General features: G+C 38.6%; 1 pseudogene; it reads left to right on the top strand.

Moving 5' to 3' along the window:
- The first annotated feature begins 1,904 nt into the window (after positions 1-1,904).
- Positions 1,905-7,096, top strand: LOC132014541 (small ribosomal subunit protein uS8-like; annotated as a pseudogene).
- The last annotated feature ends 297 nt before the right edge of the window (positions 7,097-7,393 follow it).

Raw genomic sequence — 7,393 nt, 5'->3', positions numbered from 1 at the left:
ATACTTGGCATGGGGCACCTGGGTGGCTCAGTTGTTTAAGCATTTGCCTTCATCTCAGACCTTGATCTCAGACCTTGATTGTGGAATTAAGCCCCGCATCGGGCTCCCAGCTCAGTGGGGAGTTTGTTTCTCCCTCTGCCTCTGTCTCTCCTGCTTGTGCTCCATCTGTCTCTCTCTCAAAGAGCAAATAAAATCTTAAAAAAAAAAAAAAAACTTGGACTCCAGTTCAATTCAACAAAGAATCAAGTGCTTGTTGCATATGGAACATAGTGTTAAGGACCCAGAAAAAGAGAGGTATGAGTATAGTTCAGAAGAATCCCAAAAAGTTCCCAGTCTCCTCTGTGTTGACTGCCAGGAGGATTAGGAATGAGCTATGGAAGCATCAGATACCAAGATTCTTGTGTGTAAAAAGAGAAAGAGAGATACAGATATAAACTCCTGAAAGTTAAGTAAAAACCATGTAATCTATTACATAAATTAATAATATCATTCTAATTCTTGCTTATTAAAAAAAATAGAGACAATAATGACCCTTATAAACTAATAACACATTCTGAGTAATGTTTATCACTAAAATGAATTAGGACTCGTTGGAGAAATGGTCAATTTCGGGTTTAAGACAGCGTATGTACAACAAGATTCTGAGACATCAATTATGCCAGAAAGCAAAGGTGGTTGTGTCAAACACAGGACTAACTTGAGGAAGCTTTTGCTAGCCATTGACAATTTGAACACCAAAAACATTACTAATGCATAGTTTAAAACACATTAAATATGTAAGCTCCCTGAGTTCTTAAAACTCCAAAATGATAATGTCTCATTGAACACTATTGCTAGCATACTGATTTATTATTATGAAAATTGAAAATAAAGGCATTTAACTTGCCTTTCTTGTATGTATTGTATTTTAAAGTAGACAAATAGTTGATGAGGAAAAGTTCTTTATGTAAAAGTTCTTATCAGTCAATGCAGGAGAAAAAAAATCAGAACTTTATCATCCTTGTTGACATCATTGATTTGGGCAAAGGTAGTTAAAACCCTTGGGTGAGAAACAGATGGGGAACTTTATCATGGTTAGATCAGACTTACATTACCTAAACTCATCAGCCAATTTTAACATCACTAGAAGTGGTATAACTCGGTGTTACTATCACATCTTGTGATGCAGTTTGGAAGTACACAACAACATCCACAACATGGTCTTTCCCCCAAAATAAACTTGTAATCAAATTGAGCCTCTAGATACATCTGTCAGTTTATAGGACATATATGGAATATATATTAAACAATATCTCCAGGTTGCAATTGACTGAGTCTACAGTACAAGAAATTGTACAGAAAAAAATCACTTTATTTCTTTAACCCATAAATAGCAGGGAAAAAATAAGCATGGAGATTTATGAAACATTTAAAAAAAATCTTTACAAAACATAGCACAGCAAATGAAATGCAAGTCTCCTTATTTTGACTCTAATTTGTTACTGTTACAAGTAACTTTTTAGAGAAAAATTGAGGAAAAACTAAATATAGAATGCATATTGGGTAATATTGATAACTTATTGTTAATTTCATGAAGTATGAAGATGGTATCTCGTAACTGTTAGAAATACATACTCTAGTAGTTGTAGGAGAAATGATATGGTGTGAGATTTGTTTTAAAATACTTCAAAATCAAGCGCCTGGGTGGCTCAGTGGGTTAAGCCTCTGCCTTCGGCTCAGGTCATGATCTCAGGGTCCTGGGATTGAGCCCCTCATTGGGCTCTCTGCTCAGTGGGTAGCCTGCTTCGCCCTCTCTCTCTGCCTACCTCTCTGCCTACTTGTGGTCTCTCTCTCTCTGTGTCAAATAAATAAATAAATAAATAAATAAATAAAATACTTGAAAATTAGCATCTTTCCATGCCGCCATAATGGTGCCCATGAATGTCCTGGCAGATGATCTCAGAAGCATTAACAGTGCTGAAAATAGAGGCAAATGCTAGGTTCTTATTAGTCCGTACTCCAAAGTCATCATCTGGTATCTAGCTGTGATGATGAAGCAAAGTTACATGGGTGAATTTGAAATCATTCATGATCACAGAGCTGGGAAAATTGTTGTGAACCCCTTCAGCAGGTTAAACAAATGTAGAATGATCAACTCAAAGATCTAGAAAAACAACAGAACAATCTGCTCCCAGCCCGCTACTTTGGTTTCATTGTACTGATAACCCCAGTTGCCATCATGGACCATGAAGAAGCAAGATGAAAACACAAAAGACAGAAAATCCTGGGATTCTTTTTCTCAGGATGTAATGCATCCGGGCAAATAAAATGTCTCAATGTAAACAAACAAACAAACAAACAAAAACTTAACAATGAAAAAAGGAAAATAAATGAAACCAAAGAAAAGCCAAATGTTGGTAACGATTCTAGCTGATATTCCACATATGAAGTTTTATTTTTCTATTCTCTATTTTCATATATGATTGAAAGAATTTACATTAAAAATTTTTAAAGTAAGCATAGATTACGTAGCACATGAATAAGAAGATATATTGCACAATATATCCATTGACAGGGCTGCATAGTCCAAAATTATTCAGAATCATAGGGAAGATGCATAGTGGAAAAAATATTAGGCTAGAAGCTGGGACACTGTGTTCCCATCCCTGATCTCCCACTAAATATCTGTATAACCTTAAGCAAGTCATTTCTTTCTCTGGATTTCAATATCTTCATCTATATAGTAAAGCTCTAATTAAAACTTTTCCCCAATCTTGCTGGCCTCAGAGTATCCTAAGGTTATAATAGACCATATATGGTATGGCTCTCAGGAATCAGCCTGCACTATTCAAGTTCTTATCCTGTTGCAGATGTTCCAGATGTTTAGGATAGGAGACCCTCGTGAAAATGCCCCACACAGTATCCAGTATATTATACATGCTCATTAACCATTTCACACCACCAAAGTCATTTTTCAATATGGATTCCAGGAGTAGAAAAGTTTTCCTTAGGAAAGATATTTCCTGCTTTCTTTCTTTTTTTTTTTTTTTTTTTTAAGACAAGGATATCATACATCCTGCTTTCTTTAAAAAGATTTTATTTATTTATTTGTCAGAGAGAGAGAGCGCACAAGCAGGCAGAGTGGCAGGCAGAAGCAGAGAGAGAAGCAGGCTCCCTGCCGAGCAAGGAGCCCCATGCGGGACTCAATCCCAGCACCCTGGGATCATGACCTAAGCCGAAGGCAGCGGCTTAACCAACTGAGCCACCCAGGTGTCCCAGGAAAGATTTTTCTAAGGTTGCCCATTTAATAACAGAACCAAGAATATAAGTTAGATTTCTTAGTTTTTTCTTCCTAATAGGTCAGGCTGCATTGAAAGAAACTTTCAATGAAAGAAAAAAAAGTCACAAGACATTTAATTTTTAAACTCGGGCAGAAACAAAAAAGGCTAATAAATAAACTTCAGGGCCTGAATCATAGAGCCCAGAGGATGCTGAAAGACTGCTATGATAGAAACCAAGGAGTGCTACCCCAGAATGCCAGTCAAGAAAAAGAAGAGCAGGCAGGAGGCAGGGCTTGGAGTTGGTATGAACACCCTGTGTGAACCAGTGTGTGACAGTTGGTATGAACACCCTGTGTGAACCCAGGACCGGAGTTCATGTCAGCAGTCACCCATTCCTCTGAGCTTTCAGTCCTGACACTTTGACTACTGCTTCCTGTCTTCTCTTCTGTGTCAAGCCACATGGAAAGACGTGGCAGCTCCAACCTAACAGGCTGATTAGAGCCCAACCTGCAGGTCTGAGCCTTGGACTTGGCTGATGTAGTAACAGAGCTATTGTAAGCAGTGAGCAGGCTTTAGTAACTAGCATGCTAGGAACCTCAGTGGCCTCAATAACATAAAATATTTAATGAGCATCCATTATTTATGAGTCTATTCCAAGCATATGGAAGATATAAGAGCATCCTTCCAGTGAACTTGCTATCCAGACAGGCTGATGACTGAGCACTTGAGTCTGAACTGGGGTTTATAGAGAAAACACAGAACACTACACACAATAATAATCAGTTGGCCTAGAATAACTGGAATAAGTGACTGAAAAATTGGAAGTCTACATCTTACTTCTATCCTCTCCTATCCCAACCTATAGACTGGAGGGTACGGATAGAGATGGTAAGGAGCTGGGGCAAGGGAAAGAGATCCCTTACTTTTTTTTCCTCCTGTCTTGGACTTGAGAATTGGATTATCAGGTTAGAAAAAGAGAAACTGTGGCCCCTTTTTGATAATGGCTCAGTGTTCTTCCACAGTGCCTCCTGAATGGGCATGTAGAGAATGACTCACCATGGAGGTCATCTTTCCAATAGTATGCCATGAATCAAAGAACAAACTAATAAGAAATAAATTTGTTTTACTATAAATCTTAGTTAAGAGATTGAAATAGATGTATTTAGTTCCTAATACAGATTATAGATAAAAATAGCTACAAAACAGTTCAGGCAAAATACAATTAAGAAAAAGATTAAAGGAAGGTTCTTTGTTTTATGACAAAGAACAGTCCATCTGTCTACTTGCTAATAAGACCCAAAATGCGTTCTATTCTTTATTTATGACAATAGTATCAATTTCCATGTCCTGGTTATTTTGACCTCATTAAAACCCAAATGACTTCAGAGAAACTCTTCTGGAGACTTGCTATCTCAATCAAGAATCAAAACTGATGATTCCATGTGAGGCCTTCATGCCCTGAATTGCTACAACTCCCAGGAATTAGTGTGGTCATCTATGGGGCAGTGCTAGAAAAACTAAGATGTTTCCATGCTGAAGAAGTCACTGAAGAAAAACAAGAAGGAAAATGCCAAGTAAAATATGCCTGTGTTAATCCCTCCACTCTCTATAGAAGACAGGAAGGAATGAGCCACCAGAGAAAGCTCAAGAGTAGAATTCACAGGGTAATGAAGAAGAGTAGAAGAACAAAGACTAGGAATCCAAGTTCAGAACTTACAGATGGATGGGTGCCTCTGCTATGATTAGGAAGGAGTTAGTAAGACATTACTTGCACACAGAGCCAGGTCAACCCTGGCCAGGGGGATGGGCAGCTAGGCGGAGAGCAGTCTCTGAAAAATGTTGGGAGGTGTAAGGTCCAGACATGAAGAGATGAACATGGAGGGGAGAAGGTAAGCAAAAAAACAGGTTAAGTGCCCAGACCCATGACTGGGAAATTTCCTAAGAAAATGAGTTACTTGTGAGCAAGAAGTGTACACGAAAAGAGAACAAAGAAAACTGAGAAAGCAGTAGAAGTTTGCTTAAAGCTGACCATCCATAAGAAAAAAAAAAAAAAGAAAGAAAGAAAGAAAAAGAAAAAGGCCACTAGGCTTGCTATACGATTACTATACAGCTGCTACATGTCACACTGGTTCCTAAATTTGTGATACATTTCTTTAATTCCCGTGCAAAAGCACATTCCATACACTAATTAAGTCTCCATGCCAGCACATTAGAAAAACATAGTAGCAGCAGCTTGCTGGGTTTTTCTTCATCTGACAGGTGGCTTATTCCTGAATTTCTGAATGTTGGTGATACCAACCTCAGGGAAAGCCAAGTGTAGGAAACAGTCCAAACAACGGGCTGTTTTCATTTGGTGTCAGTTCAGCTTCCTACAAACAAAATTAAAGCAGCATTTGGTTAACAATTGGAAACACATATCAAAGGGAGGAAGCCTAACGCAAAACAGATTTTTCTAACCATCCTCAATATACGTGTGTAGAAAGAATGCATCTTTTATTTGTAGCACTGTAAATGTCAGTGATTATAAACATGTGTATCACAGCTTGCCAGCAATTTGCTCTTGCTCTTGAATGACAAGACTCATACAAAATCCAGGGCAGAATGTGGAACTCCCTTTGGCTTCAGCAAGATATACAGAGATATGAATGGTAGTAACAGGAAAGGCATGGAAATCCTAAGGATAACCCTTTGCAGGGAAACATGCTGGTCTCTACAAATGCTTATCTTCTCCCACCAAACCTGAGACTGCTTAAAGAATGCAAATAAAACTAAGTTTATTTGAGAGCAAAATTAATTTCCAATGGCTGGCAAAAGAGAAATAATTTTTGGAAGAGGAGTTCAGAGGAAGGAAGGAAGTTCTGGGAAGAAGGAGCGTTCTTTTTTTTTTTTTTTTAAGATTTTATTTTATTTGAGAGAGAGAGGAGGATGAGGAAGAAAGGAGGGAGAAGTAGACTCCCCACTGAGCAGGGAGTCCATGTGGGGCTCAATCCTAGGACCCTGAGATCATGATCTGAGCTGAAGGCAACTGCTTAACCAACTGAGCCACCCAGGTGCCCCAGCTGGAGTGGTCTGATTTGTACTGCCCCTTTTTCCCTTTCAGCAACCTGCATGTGTCTTGCATTTTGTTTCCCAAACAAGTACTAGATTTTAACCTAGAAGAAAAAAGAATTTATAAGTGTACATTCTAAAGTCTTTTATAACGAAAAAGTCCACTTTAGCGTGTCTTAAAACGTGTAAGACAAAGTGAAAATGTTATGGTTAGAGATCTTTCTGAGTTAATATCAGTAAATAGAATGATTGCCTGTTGGTTTTTGTTTCACCAAACAAAATGTAGCTGCCAATTAAACCAGCTGCAAAAGTACTCCTTATGGAGTTACTCAAGAGAATCACGGAGTTGTTTTGTTTGCAGAAGTGATTTCCTTGGGTATTGTTTACTTTCTGGGGCTCGGGTGGGAGATGTTTGAGTTTCTTTACTGAGCCTTCCACACACACCCTATTGAATGCGTCACTCTCCCTGTAAGAATGTGAGAACTGGCCACCCCCAAACCCTTCAGTGTCTTCAGGTCTAACTCAGCTCCTGGAGAGCCTTCCTCAACCTCTCACCTCTGTAGGGCCCTCCCCTTTCCTTGTGTGCTTATCTTCAATGTCGTAGCACTTGATTACATGTTGTCTCATATGGTTATAAAATTCTTTGCTTTAAAAGCTCTCCTCTTCAACTGGGTGCTAAGATCCTTATGGATGGAGGCATCTTCCACACTTTCCCACATGTTACTCCAGAGTACGTTACACAGCATTCCACTGAAGTAGAACCAGATATACAAGAAGTACTCAAATAAAAATGCTCTGTTCTCTACAAATCTCCAAGTGTATAACCAATATGCAGATTATGATGATATTTTCACACTAAGCATTTGATGGGGAAAGAAGAAGAAAAAATATGCAGGGAAAGGCTGTGCCGGGTTAGTGATTCTGATAACGCAGGGGAGTGTTTCCACAAGAAAATAAAGGTAAAGTCAATGAGTAAACCTAAAGTGCTTAAACTATTTAACTGGGAACAGAGATGTGAATTGAAGGAAAGAGATTTAGATGGCGGGGGATGCAATGGGCTGGAGGGGAATTTTTTTAAAGAATTT

Source organism: Mustela nigripes, chromosome 3, assembly GCF_022355385.1.
Source record: "Mustela nigripes isolate SB6536 chromosome 3, MUSNIG.SB6536, whole genome shotgun sequence".
NCBI classification, from domain to species: Eukaryota; Metazoa; Chordata; class Mammalia; order Carnivora; family Mustelidae; genus Mustela; species Mustela nigripes.
Note: the sequence above shows the minus strand (reverse complement) of the source record. Positions and strands in the feature narration are given on the sequence as shown.